At 38.8% G+C, this 14,605-nt stretch overlaps 1 protein-coding gene across 2 annotated transcripts in view; it reads right to left on the bottom strand.

The window, feature by feature from the left end:
* Window positions 1-14,605, bottom strand: part of DPP8 (dipeptidyl peptidase 8) — a 352,338-nt gene that overhangs the window by 331,129 nt on the left and 6,604 nt on the right. The gene's annotated exons all lie outside the window — the stretch shown is intronic.

Here is a 14,605-nt window from a genome sequence, read left to right as displayed (position 1 = left end):
ACCATAGGGTGCAGTGGTGACTGTAGTTTAATGGAAAAATTACCTGCCTTAAAGTGACAGGGCGGGCCGTGGACTGGATACACTACAAGAGAAATTTATCAGGTAAGCATAAATTATGTTTTCTCTTGTTAAGTGTATCCAGTCCACGGATCATCCATTACTTATGGGATACCAATACCAAAGCTAAAGTACACGGATGACGGGAGGGACAGGCAGGCTCTTTATACGGAAGGAACCACTGCCTGAAGAACCTTTCTCCCAAAAACAGCCTCCGAAGAAGCAAAAGTGTCAAATTTGTAAAATTTGGAAAAAGTATGAAGAGAAGACCAAGTTGCAGCCTTGCAAGTCTGTTCAACAGAAGCCTCATTCTTAAAGGCCCAAGTGGAAGCCACAGCTCTAGTAGAGTGTGCTGTAATTCTTTCAGGAGGCTGCTGTCCAGCAGTCTCATAGGCTAACCGTATTATGCTACGAAGCCAAAAGGAGAGAGAGGTAGCCGAAGCTTTTTGACCTCTCCTCTGACCAGAATAAACGACAAACAGGGAAGACGTTTGTCGAAAATCCTTAGTTGCCTGTAGATAAAATTTCAGGGCACGGACTACATCTAGATTGTGTAGCAGACGTTCCTTTTTCGAAGAAGGATTAGGGCACAAAGATGGAACCACAATCTCTTGATTGATATTCCTGTTAGTGACCACCTTAGGTAGGAACCCAGGTTTAGTACGCAGAACTACCTTGTCTGAATGAAAAATCAGATAAGGAGAATCACAATGTAAGGCAGATAACTCAGAGACTCTTCGAGCCGAGGAAATCGCCATTAAAAACAGAACTTTCCAAGATAACAACTTGATATCAATGGAATGAAGGGGTTCAAACGGAACCCCCTGTAAAACATTAAGAACTAAGTTCAAACTCCATGGTGGAGCAACAGTTTTAAACACAGGCTTGATCCTAGCTAAAGCCTGACAAAAAGCTTGAACGTCCGGAACTTCTGACAGACGTTTGTGTAAAAGAATGGACAGAGCTGAAATCTGTCCCTTTAAGGAACTAGCGGATAAACCCTTTTCTAAACCTTCTTGTAGAAAAGACAATATCCTCGGAATCCTAACCTTACTCCATGAGTAACTCTTGGATTCGCACCAATATAAGTATTTGCGCCATATCTTATGGTAAATCTTTCTGGTAACAGGCTTCCTAGCCTGTATTAAGGTATCAATAACTGACTCAGAAAAACCATGTTTTGATAAAATCAAGCGTTCAATTTCCAAGCAGTCAGCTTCAGAGAAATTAGATTTTGATGTTTGAAGGGACCCTGGATCAGAAGGTCCTGTTTCAGAGGTAGCGACCAAGGTGGACAGGATGACATGTCCACTAGATCTGCATACCAAGTCCTGCGTGGCCATGTAGGCGCTATTAGAATCACTGATGCTCTCTCCTGTTTGATTCTGGCAATCAATCGAGGAAGCATCGGGAAGGGTGGAAACACATAAGCCATCCCGAAGGTCCAAGGTGCTGTCAAAGCATCTATCAGAACCGCTCCCGGATCCCTGGATCTGGACCCGTAACGAGGAAGCTTGGCGTTCTGTCGAGACGCCATGAGATCTATCTCTGGTTTGCCCCAACGTCGAAGTATTTGGGCAAAGACCTCCAGATGAAGTTCCCACTCCCCCGGATGAAAAGTCTGACGACTTAAGAAATCCGCCTCCCAGTTCTCCACTCCCGGGATGTGGATTGCTGACAGGTGGCAAGAGTGAGACTCTGCCCAGCGAATTATCTTTGATACTTCCATCATTGCTAGGGAGCTTCTTGTCCCTCCCTGATGGTTGATGTAAGCTACAGTCGTGATGTTGTCCGACTGAAACCTGATGAACCCCCGAGTTGTTAACTGGGGCCAAGCCAGAAGGGCATTGAGAACTGCTCTCAATTCCAGAATGTTTATTGGTAGGAGACTCTCCTCCTGATTCCATTGTCCCTGAGCCTTCAGAGAATTCCAGACAGCGCCCCAACCTAGTAGGCTGGCGTCTGTTGTTACAATTGTCCAGTCCGGCCTGCTGAATGGCATCCCCCTGGACAGATGTGGCCGAGAAAGCCACCATAGAAGAGAATTTCTGGTCTCTTGATCCAGATTCAGAGTAGGGGACAAGTCTGAGTAATCCCCATTCCACTGACTTAGCATGCACAATTGCAGCGGTCTGAGATGTAGGCGTGCAAAGGGTACTATGTCCATTGCTGCTACCATTAAGCCGATCACCTCCATGCATTGAGCTACTGACGGGTGTTGAATGGAATGAAGGACATGGCATGCATTTTGAAGCTTTGTTAACCTGTCTTCTGTCAGGTAAATCTTCATTTCTACAGAATCTATAAGAGTCCCCAAGAAGGGAACTCTTGTGAGTGGAAAGAGAGAACTCTTCTTTTCGTTCACCTTCCATCCATGCGACCTTAGAAATGCCAGTACTAACTCTGTATGAGACTTGGCAGTTTGAAAGCTTGAAGCTTGTATCAGAATGTCGTCTAGGTACGGAGCTACCGCAATTCCTTGCGGTCTTAGTACCGCCAGAAGAGCACCCAGAACCTTTGTGAAGATTCTCGGAGCCGTAGCCAATCCGAATGGAAGAGCTACAAACTGGTAATGCCTGTCTAGAAAGGCAAACCTTAGATACTGGTAAAGATCTTTGTGAATCGGTATGTGAAGGTAAGCATCCTTTAAATCCACTGTGGTCATGTACTGACCCTTTTGGATCATGGGTAAAATTGTCCGAATAGTTTCCATTTTGAACGATGGAACTCTTAGGAATTTGTTTAGGATCTTTAAATCCAAGATTGGCCTGAAAGTTCCCTCTTTTTTGGGAACCACAAACAGATTTGAGTAAAACCCTTGTCCTTGTTCCGACCGCGGAACCGGATGGATCACTCCCATTAATAAAAGATCTTGTACGCAGCGTAGAAACGCCTCTTTCTTTATTTGGTTTGTTGACAACCTTGACAGATGAAATCTCCCTCTTGGGGGAGAGAATTTGAAGTCTAGAAGGTATCCCTGAGATATGATCTCTAACGCCCAGGGATCCTGGACATCTCTTGCCCAAGCCTGGGCGAAGAGAGAAAGTCTGCCCCCACTAGATCCGTTCCCGGATCGGGGGCCCTCGATTCATGCTGTCTTAGGGGCAGCAGCAGGTTTCCTGGCCTGCTTGCCCTTGTTCCAGGACTGGTTAGGTCTCCAGCCTTGTCTGTAGCGAGCAACAGCTCCTTCCTGTTTTGGTGCAGAGGAAGTTGATGCTGCTCCTGCTTTGAAATTACGAAAGGAACGAAAATTAGACTGTCTAGCCTTAGGTTTGGCTCTGTCTTGAGGCAGGGCATGGCCTTTACCTCCTGTAATGTCAGCGATAATTTCTTTCAACCCGGGCCCGAATAAGGTCTGCCCTTTGAAAGGTATATTAAGCAATTTAGATTTAGAAGTAACGTCAGCTGACCAGGATTTTAGCCACAGTGCTCTGCGTGCCTGAATGGCGAATCCGGAATTCTTAGCCGTAAGTTTAGTTAAATGTACTACGGCATCTGAAATAAATGAGTTAGCTAACTTAAGGGCTTTAAGCTTGTGTGTAATCTCATCTAATGGAGCTGATTCAAGTGTCTCTTCCAGAGACTCAAACCAAAATGCTGCTGCAGCCGTGACAGGCGCAATGCATGCAAGAGGTTGCAATATAAAACCTTGTTGAACAAACATTTTCTTAAGGTAACCCTCTAACTTTTTATCCATTGGATCTGAAAAGGCACAGCTATCCTCCACCGGGATAGTGGTACGCTTAGCTAAAGTAGAAACTGCTCCCTCCACCTTAGGGACCGTTTGCCATAAGTCCCGTGTGGTGGCGTCTATTGGAAACATCTTTCTAAATATCGGAGGGGGTGAGAACGGCACACCGGGTCTATCCCACTCCTTAGTAACAATTTCAGTAAGTCTCTTAGGTATAGGAAAAACGTCAGTACTCGCCGGTACCGCAAAATATTTATCCAACCTACACATTTTCTCTGGTATTGCAACTGTGTTACAATCATTCAGAGCCGCTAACACCTCCCCTAGTAATACACGGAGGTTTTCCAGCTTAAATTTAAAATATCTGAATCCAGTTTGTTTGGATCAGAACCGTCACCCGCAGAATGAAGCTCTCCGTCCTCATGTTCTGCAAATTGTGACGCAGTGTCTGACATGGCCCTAATATTATCAGCGCACTCTGTTCTCACCCCAGAGTGATAACGCTTACCTCTTAGTTCTGGTAATTTAGCCAAAACTTCAGTCATAACAGTAGCCATATCCTGTAATGTGATTTGTAATGGCCGCCCAGATGTACTCGGCGCTACAATATCACGCACCTCCCGAGCGGGAGATGCAGGTACTGACACGTGAGGCGAGTTAGTCGGCATAACTCTCCCCTCGTTGTTTGGTGAAATATGTTCAATTTGTACAGATTGACTTTTATTTAAAGTAGCATCAATACAGTTAGTACATAAATTTCTATTGGGCTCCACTTTGGCTTTAGCACATATAGCACAGATATCTTCCTCTGAATCAGACATGTTTAACACACTAGCAAATAAACTAGCAACTTGGAAATACTTTTCAAGTAATTTACTATAATATGAAAACGTACTGTGCCTATAAGAAGCACAGAAAAAAGTTATGACAGTTGAAAATTAATAAACTGAAAAGTTATAGCATCAAATCTTTGTAAAAAACACAATTTTAGCAAAGGATTGCTCCCATTAGCAAAGGATAACTAACCCTGATAGCTAACAGTGAGAGAGATCAGTAAACTGTCATAAATTAAATAAAACGACTGCCAAGTGGAAAAAAATAGTGCCCAAAACATTTTTTCACCCAGTACCTCAGAAAATTAAACGATTTTACATGCCAGCAAAAAACGTTTAACATTAATAAATTGAGTGTTATTAAAAAGCCTGTTGCTAGTCCCTGCAAATTAGGCTAAAGTTTTATGCATACAGTATAATTCCAGTGAAGTGCCATTCCCCAGAATACTGAAGTGTAAAATATACATACATGACAGCCTGATACCAGTTGCTGCTACTGCATTTAAGGCTGAGTTTACATTATATCGGTATGGCAGAATTTTCTCATCAATTCCATTGTCAGAAAATATAAAGCTGCTACATACCTCTTTGCAGATTAATCTGCCCGCTGTCCCCTGATCTGAAGTTTACCTCTCCTCAGATTGCCGAGAAACAGCAATATGATCTTAACTACTCCGGCTAAAATCATAGAAAAACTCAGGTAGATTCTTCTTCAAATTCTACCAGAGAAGGAATAACACACTCCGGTGCTATTATAAAATAACAAACTTTTGATTGAAGGTATGAAACTAAGTATAATCACCACAGTCCTCTCACACATCCTATCTATTCGTTGGGTGCAAGAGAATGACTGGTAATGGCAGTTAGGGGAGGAGCTATATAGCAGCTCTGCTGGGTGAATCCTCTTGCACTTCCTGTTGGGGAGGAGTTAATATCCCATAAGTAATGGATGATCCGTGGACTGGATACACTTAACAAGAGAAAGTACAGATATATCTGCACAATATATAAATAGCTTATTAATAAGCTTCAGATAAAAGTGTACATGAAGGAAAATATAAACCTATAAGTAATCTCTGTCAAGAGGGCATTAATATGTAAGAATAAATTCAAGCATTTTACAATAATACAAATAACAGCAATTTGTATTGGCAGAACAGTAGTAAACAATTTTTAGTTTAGTCTCCACTCCAGTTTAAAATGAAATGGGAACATGCAGTTTGAAAAAACGCCACAAGATAGCATATGAGTAAGGAAGTGGAGGTATCGGTTTAAGTATCGGTGCATTTGCACGAGTACAAGTACTCATGCAAATACTTGGTATCGGTACCGATACTAGTATCGGTGCAACCCTAGCAAATACATATAAAAATAGGTTCCAGCAAGAATACTAAGGAGTTAGTCGCATATTTGGAATGGTATTTGTAGCATTGCTAAAGGGGATCCATTAATCTTACATCTCAATTATCAAGTGAGTTAATATGTTTAAAGAAAATTACCCTGCTGTCCACGTCTAAGTCTTCTAAAACAAAAGAAGCTTGCAATTCTGTGGTTACAGTATTATTTCAAACAATTTTCTGGTATCCAACAATAACGGACTTTTGCTATGACTGCGTACAGCCCATATGTTTACCATATTTGCATTTGGATACAATACTTTCACTTTAAAGGGATAGAAAGGTAAATTGAAAAGTGCATAAATGCATTTCAATTTGAAATACAGGTAGCCCTCAGTTTACGCCGGGGTTAGGTTCCAGAAGGAATGGTTGTAAATCAAAACCCAGTTTATAATGTAAGTCAATGGGAAGTGAGGGAGATAGGTTCCAGCCCCTCTCAAAATTGTCATAAGTAAAACCTAATACATTATTTTTAAAGCTTTGAAATGAAGACTTTAAATGCTAAACAACATTTTAAACCTAATAAAATAATCACACAACACAGAATATATAATTAAACTAAGTTAAATTAACAAAAACATTTGCTAAACAGCATTATAAACCTAATAAAATAATCACACAACACAGACTTCACTTGCATTTTTCTGCAAACAGTTCTTTCTATGCGTTCCAATCTGGACTGATTTATAGACAGGAAGATCTTGTTCCTTTGAAATCTGCTCGATAGCTAAGGTCTGGTTAAACTGATTAATTTCAGCTTGCTTTGCTTTGCTGCAACACAAGCGGACAGCTCCACCTACTGGCTATTTTAATAAATGCACTGCTTCTCAATGCTTTTCAATAGCAGTCACATGACTGGAAAAAAAGGTTGTTATTCTGAAACGGTGTAAATTGAACCGTTGTAAAACGAGGGTCACCTGTATAAGCATTTTTGCAATATACTTCCAATATCAAAAATGTTTCTACTAAAAGTTATTATTGTTTATCTGCAGCATATGCACATATCCTATGAAGGCTCGTAAACCAATAGTCAAACATCACACCATCTCAGAGATCTGGCATTGGTGTGCATTGCTTCTGAGGATGTAATTTGTGTCATGCACTTCTGACTCTCTCAGACGGTGTAGTGTCTGAATACTGGTGTTCAGGCCCTCACAAGATATATGCGCATGCTGCAGAAAAATAGTAATAACTTTTACTAGAAGCAAGTTTGCTAATGGAAGTGTAATAGTGCAACTGTATAGGGTGTGCTTTAAAATAGCAGAATGAGAAAAAAAAAGCAACAGCACAATACAATAGAAAACAACAGTACTATCAAATAAAAAGCAACAATGTAATTGTATAACAATAGTATATTTACTGAAACATTATTAAAAAATAATAAAGTTCAATAAAATCACAGAATAAGTGAAAATTGGCTGAATTGAATAATGGCAATTTACAAAAAGAATTTACAAATATTAAAAAATCGTACCGGTACACAAATAGTCTAAAAAAAATCACACTGCAGTGGATAAAACTTGGTAAATACCTTGGATGAATAAGTTTGTTTTCCGTTCAGTCAATATTCTCACCCACTTGCGGTGTGCAAACAATCCAGCCATGAGTTTGGCGTCTTCTGTTTACCCAGGCGCGCCTCTGGGTCACGTGGCTTATGTCAAGTACTATATTGGCTGGATGTTGCCGATTTCATCTCAGTGGTTATTTGTATCTCCCAATGGTATAATAGACTCCGCTATACTTTGTTATCCACAGTCAATCCTGCTTGTTAGGTCTTTGATAGATGAACTATGGCAGCGATTCCTGTGTTTTGGAGAGAGAGCTCTGAAGTGGGATATTGTTAAAAACATAACAAGGTAAAAAATCTACAGCAACCCAATTTGGAATTATAATATTTTCATTTCTGCGGATCTCTAAAATCTTGAGCATCTTGATAAAGGCCACCAAGGTCGAAATGCATTGATAAGAGGTCACTGTTATTTGAATAACGGCAGAGTGACCCCACTGGAGAGCATTGACTAGTTGGGAGGTATTCGCTGTGGAGCCGAGTGGATCCATGCATTTGAAGTCCAAAACAGAGGAATCACTGCCATAGTTCATATGTCAAAGAGATAACAAGCAGAATTGACTGTGGATAACAAAGTATATCGGAGTCTTATATCATTGGGAGATACAAATAACCACTGAGCCGAAATCTGCAACATTGAGCCAATAGAGTGCTTGACATAAGTCACGTGACCCAGATGCGTGCCCAGGTAAACTGAAGATGCAAAACTCATGGCTGGTTTGTTCGCACAACGCAAGTAGATAAGAATATTGACTGAACGTGAAACAAACATTCATCCAATGTATTTACCAAATTTTATCCACTGCAGCGTGATTTTTAGACTATTCGAGTACCTGTACAATTTTTTTAATGACGTATATATTTTTGTGAATTGCCATTATTCAATTCAGTCAACCTTCACTCATTCTGTGATTTTATTGATCTTATTGTCAATTTATGTTTCTTTTTTTTAATAGTTATTCAGTAAATGTATTATTTCTATACAATTACATTGTTGCTTTTTATTTGATAGTTCTGTTCCATCAATTGTATTTTCTCATTCTGCTATTTATTTAGCGCACACCCAATACTGTTGCACTATTTATGTTTGTTACAAATTAAAGGAGTATTTGTAAATTTAGGGAGTAGTCAGGTTTGAGATTCTTTGGGAGTGTTACATCTCATACTGCTTTGCTTTTTTTTTAAATGGAAGTATAATGCAAAAATGCTTGACCCAGGCACATTTCATTTTGACCTATCCCTTTAACAATTAATATAGTAAGGAATCTGAAATGATCTCAAATTATCTGTGTACGTTTTCACATACAGAACAATGGAAGCCTGCATTTATATTATTTTGGTAACTCAGAGCATGCCAGCCTGAAGAAGAAAGGATTAGGCGTAGGATCTACTTTTGATGCACTATTTACACATACATTAACTGAAAAGTAAAGTTACAGGTTTCCTTAAAGGGACACCTAAATTTTTCTTTCATGATTCAGATAGAGCAAGCAATTTTAAGCAACTTTCTAATTTACTCCAATTATCAATTTTTCTTCATTCTCTTGGTATCTTTTTCGAAAAAGCAGGAATGTAAGCTTACGAGCCAGACCATTTTTGGTTCAGTACCCTGGATAGTGCTTGTTGAAGGTTGGGTACATGTAGCCACCAATCAGCAAGCTGTACCCATGTGCTGAACCTAAAATGGGCCAGTTCATAAGCTTACATTCCTGCTTTTTCAAATAAAGATACCAAGAGAATGAAGAAAAAAATATAACAGGTGTAAATAAGAAAGTTTCTTAAAATTGCATGCTCTGAGTCATGAAAGAAAAAAAATTGGTTAAGTATTCCTTTAATACTTTGATCTCACATTTCGAAAGAGGTCCCAGGACTAGTGTTTTAAATAATAAATGGTATTAATATTGCTGGTAGCAGGTACCCAGGCACAGGGAAAACACAGCTCATATTATATACCCCCCCCCCCTTGCACTACACAAATAAAGACACAAAATTCAAATATTCTATGCAAAGTAAAATTAAAAACAGACGTCACAAATTCAGGTAGCACTCAAAGACTTTGTCAGGCCACCTTTATAATTTTACACAATTTAAAATAAAAATCATATTTGAAGAAAAAAAAACAAATAAAACAAACAAACAATGGACACCAAGTAAAAAGCCCTCCCCTACTCTTAAAAAAAAAAAAGATATGTCCTTATATATAGAAAAAGAATAAACTATCTGATCTGATCTAACAGCTGTGTAATGCAAATTTTCAGACCAAGACAGCATACAAGAAGCAGATATACTTCTTACAGAGGTAGTATAAGCATTAAAAGGGACACTGAACCCAATGTTTTTCTTTTGTGATTCAGATAGAGCATGCAATTTTAAGCAACTTTCTAATTTACTCCTATTATCAATTTTGCTTCATTCTCTTAGTATCTTTATTTGAAAAGCAAGAATGTAAGTTTAGATGCTGGCCCATTTTTGGTGAACAACCTGGGTTGTTCTTGCTGATTGGTGGATAAATTCACCCACCAATAAACAAGTGCTGTCCAGCTTTCTAAACCAAAAATTGGCTGGCTCCTTAGCTTAGATGCCTTTTTCAAATAAAGATAGCAAGAGAACGAAGAAAATTTGATAATAGGAGTAAATTAGAAAGTTGCTTAAAATTGCATGCTCTATCTGAATCACGAAAAAATTTGAGTTCAGTGTCCCTTTAAAAGAAACAGTAAACACATTGAGATTTCAATATAAAATGTTTAGTTATGCATAGTAAAACTTTGTAATATACTTCCATTATTTATTGTGCCCCTTTTCATGTAATTTAGCTCTGACAATTGTGGATTTAGTAATTCTCAGAAATGAACACTGGGGACTTGTCAAGGCTAACCCTGCAACATATATTTCCCTGATTGTCTTTAACAGATAAAAAATGCAAAACAGTGCACTTTATACTAACATAACGACTGTGGCTAGTCTCAGTGTCTGCAGACCTAAAGTGATGGTAAACTCTCACCTTTATAAAAACCAGTTAGCAATATTTAGATTTTAATTAATGAAGATGCGCTATAACTTTTTAATATAGATTTGAAATTCAAATACCCCGCACTCCAGCCACCCACTTAAAAAGCCATTTTTTCTGTGCGCTAATGGTTTGAATTGTTGTCCAATCAGCGTTCTAGCTACAACAAAAGTGCCTAAAGACAAGAGCTCTGATTGGAGAATAGTCCAAACCTTTAGTTAGCAAAAAGTATGACTTATGAAGTGGGCTGCCAGAGCATGGGATATTTTAATTTATTATCTATATTAAAAAGTAAGTTAGGGGGCAGAGCTAACCAGCAAGGAGAGTAGACATGTTTTCACGGAGCTCTCCTACTATAATTGATAAAAGATAGACAATTATCTAATGGACTAGACTTTTAAACTTCTAAGAGGCTGAAGATAACCACATCTGTTAACCCTCTGCAGCATGAGTCCTCCAGTTATTGACTCTTGAGCTCTTTAAGTGACATTACAGTTTGGGGCCTAAATTATCTCACAAGGCGGAGGGGCTATACTTTCCCCTAGCATTCCTGAAGTGCCCATCTCATCGCACCTCCTAAATGGATCTGGAGGCTGCCCTACATAAGTTCGAAGAACGGGTTTGTGAGAGTCTGGACGATCACTTCTCTGAATTGAACATGCTACTTACCCAGCTCCGTGAGCAGTTCTACATTCCACCTCACAGACAAGATGGCAGCTACAATCAGAGTTCCACTAAATCTACCCGACCGCAGTCCCTGCATGATTCAAAAATTCTTGCTCCCCTGAAAGCGGCTACTGTTCTGACAGGAGCTTACAGATGTCATCATGAGCCGAACGAAAGGGACTTACGAGTTAGTCTGAGAGCACCGGATCCTGAGTTAGCCATGCTAGAAGCTAAGATAACCGCGGTCCTGAAGGTGAACACATACCTGGTTGACCCTCCGGGAACTTTGTCATACAGGCTGCTCTGCGGAGTTGGGCTGCACTCTCTGCCCTATGTAGGATCGGCTCTTTGTGATCATCAATACCTGTATCGTGGAGACTGGATACGGAACCTTTCCGCCTGGCTAAGCAGTCTCTACATCTCAATACAGTTGACAGAGATTGGAGTACTTTCGATCACAGGCATAGGCTAAAAGACAGCTTCTCAAGACACATATAACAGCCTAAACTGTCTTTTGGGACGCATGAGCTGAAATTTTTTTTTTAGTTGGTGATACACCGTACCATGTTTGCACCGTATATATTATGTTAGCCCTACTGTTAAGGTACACTTCTCTAGCTAAGAGTTCAGCAAATTTAACCCCTCTATTACTACTTATCCCTTTTTATATATATACATGCTTGAAGGTTTGTACACTTTGGTACATGGTTCATGGGGTACTAATGTTCTCAGTTGTTTTATATTATCTACCCTTTTCTTGTTAAGTAGGGGTGACCCTAAAATATTTACATCCGCATGTCAGATATATGAGATCCTCATTACTGTTTACATACCATGATATATTATAGTTGGGCTATACTTATGCTATATGATTAATGCCCTACACTCTCTAACCTGCAAGACTGCTTCTTCATACCCACAGCATATGACTCTTATAGTTTTAAACACATAACTTCCTCCAGCTATATGTAATTCATATATCTACCATCCTAATATCTACGCTTTTGAAAATAGTAAGCTCCTTGCTAGAATTACAACATTTATCTCTCTTAGCAGATCTTCACATCTTGGTTTACATGCCTATCATTTGATACCATATACTTTAATTTACTACCATTAGAAATGGTCAAAAGTCCATAACATATATACTTGGGCTAGCTGACCATTAAGGGACATATTTATCTTACAGTATTATGTGCGTCATTATAGCCTGCGACATATTATACATATTATGCCTACTAGACCGCTTTACACATGTGGCCACCGCTGAATGCCATTTTACTATTACATATTTGGTATCTTAGTATAACTTCAGATAGCCTTGTTGGAGACCTATCATAAACATTTAATATTTATTGCGTATAACGTAGACTAGCTTTGGTCATTGGCCCTAGATAGCTATTTAATCTATAGATTCAGATATGTAGAGGTCACCTTCATGCCAAGTGCTTGTGTTTCAAGGCCTACTATAGGGCTAATATACTCTCACAAATACAATCCTATTAATGTTTTCTAAACAGCCCGGTCACATCTTTACTTAATTGTGTGTATAGACCTTTGTCACCCTATAAGGACTTATAGAATATCCATAGTGTAAGTTTTAGTATATCTGGGACTGAGAATCTCACTCATAAGGTCAAACTGCTTCATTATCCCCCTTAATAGATAAGTCTATAAGAGCTGGTCTTCATAATACTACTTCTGGGCAATAGACTGTGTGCTGAGCTCCTCATTGCTCCGACTATCCCTAATATTAACGGTTTAGAGGGCATACAGAGTCTGATTGATTGTTAATTCTCACCCCAACCCATAATGCATAATCCCATATACCTCCATGGTTGCAGGGAGTATAACTGTTTATTTTTTATTATAGTCCATCTTCAACCACTCCGGATTTCAATGCTGTTACTTAGATATTCCCTGTGCTGGTTCATAGGGGCTATTGACACCACAATTTCAGACCTGCAGTATGTGGGCCCATTCTGAGTGTACTCATAGTAATATCTCATCTCTCTCCTTAAAACTATTAGCCCTAGATTTTTGGGACCTCATCTGAAATAGCCCCTACCTCCTGTCTCTACACTCCGAGTCCAAATAGTCATATATTATTAACTGTGTGAACACATAACTTCTTTTCCTTGATACCACCCATATATTAACCATAAAGTGTAGAGACCCAAGAGTTCTGTTGGATAGACATTCTAACTGGCCCCGCCCCCCCCCTCCCTTTACTCTAATTTTGAGCGGCTCTTGTCCGCTGTCTCTCCCTTACCCCAATAAACTCATATCACTAACCCCCGCTTTGCCTCAGGATGCTCTAAATAAACACTATTTTATGATAAACACTGCAACTTGGGGATCATTCTTATTATTATTAAAGATAAAAAAAGAGGTTTCTTTATTATATGTTCCAGCCACCCATCTTCGGTATACATTAACCTCTTGTATAGTTAACGCTTCATATCATTTACTACAGGATCAAAACTACAGACACAGTATTATAATTTATTCCGGCAGCAATTCTCTCTTTGTTGAATATGTTTCTTTGCACTATGGAAGTTTTTACTCATTTGTATACAATACCGCTATGAGCTACACATAGCACTCATAATTATAATGCTTACACTTCAATGCCTTAGCTTAAGTTTATTACCTGTACAAGAATTGTATAATCACTTCTGTTAACTATGACTTGAGACTGGACATATTTTTTATCTTGTTGTTATAACTCAATACCTCAATAAAAAAATATTATTCAAAAAAAAAAAAAGTAAGTTATAGCGCATCTTCATTACAACTGATAAATTAAACTCCATCTAAAATATTGCTAACATTATGGATGTTTTAATAAAGGGGATAGTTTACCATAAATTTAAAGGGACATTCCTGTCAAAATTGAAATGCACCTAGATGAATTACCCCTTCAAATAAAAACATATTTGCAATATACATGTATTGGCAAAAATGTTTCTAGTAAAAGTTATCACTGTTTTAGTGTTAAAGGGACATTGTACAATAGATTTTTCTTTGCATAAATGTTTTATAGATGATCCATTTATATAGCCCATTTGAGAGTGTTTTTGTAAAAATGTATAATTTTGCTTATTTTTAAATAATATTTTGCTGATTTTCAGATTCCTAACCAAGACCCAAAGTTTTAGACGTATAGAGATGTCTAGAGACTCCTGGTTGTGTAATAAGACATGTTTTATATGCAGGGGAGTGGGGGAGTAACTGCTCTTCCTGCTTTCCCAGCCCCTTTAAGTGGGTGTCCCAGCCTAACCTCCTCAACAGTGCTAAATTAGGAGCTTCTAAGTAAGTTTTTAAAAGGTTTTATATTGGATTTTAAAATCATTATCTGTGTACATTTTTCTTTATAGTAGTTTT

Source organism: Bombina bombina, chromosome 6 (genome assembly GCF_027579735.1).
Source record: "Bombina bombina isolate aBomBom1 chromosome 6, aBomBom1.pri, whole genome shotgun sequence".
NCBI classification, from domain to species: domain Eukaryota; kingdom Metazoa; phylum Chordata; class Amphibia; order Anura; family Bombinatoridae; genus Bombina; species Bombina bombina.
This window is presented reverse-complemented; position numbering and strand designations above follow the sequence as displayed.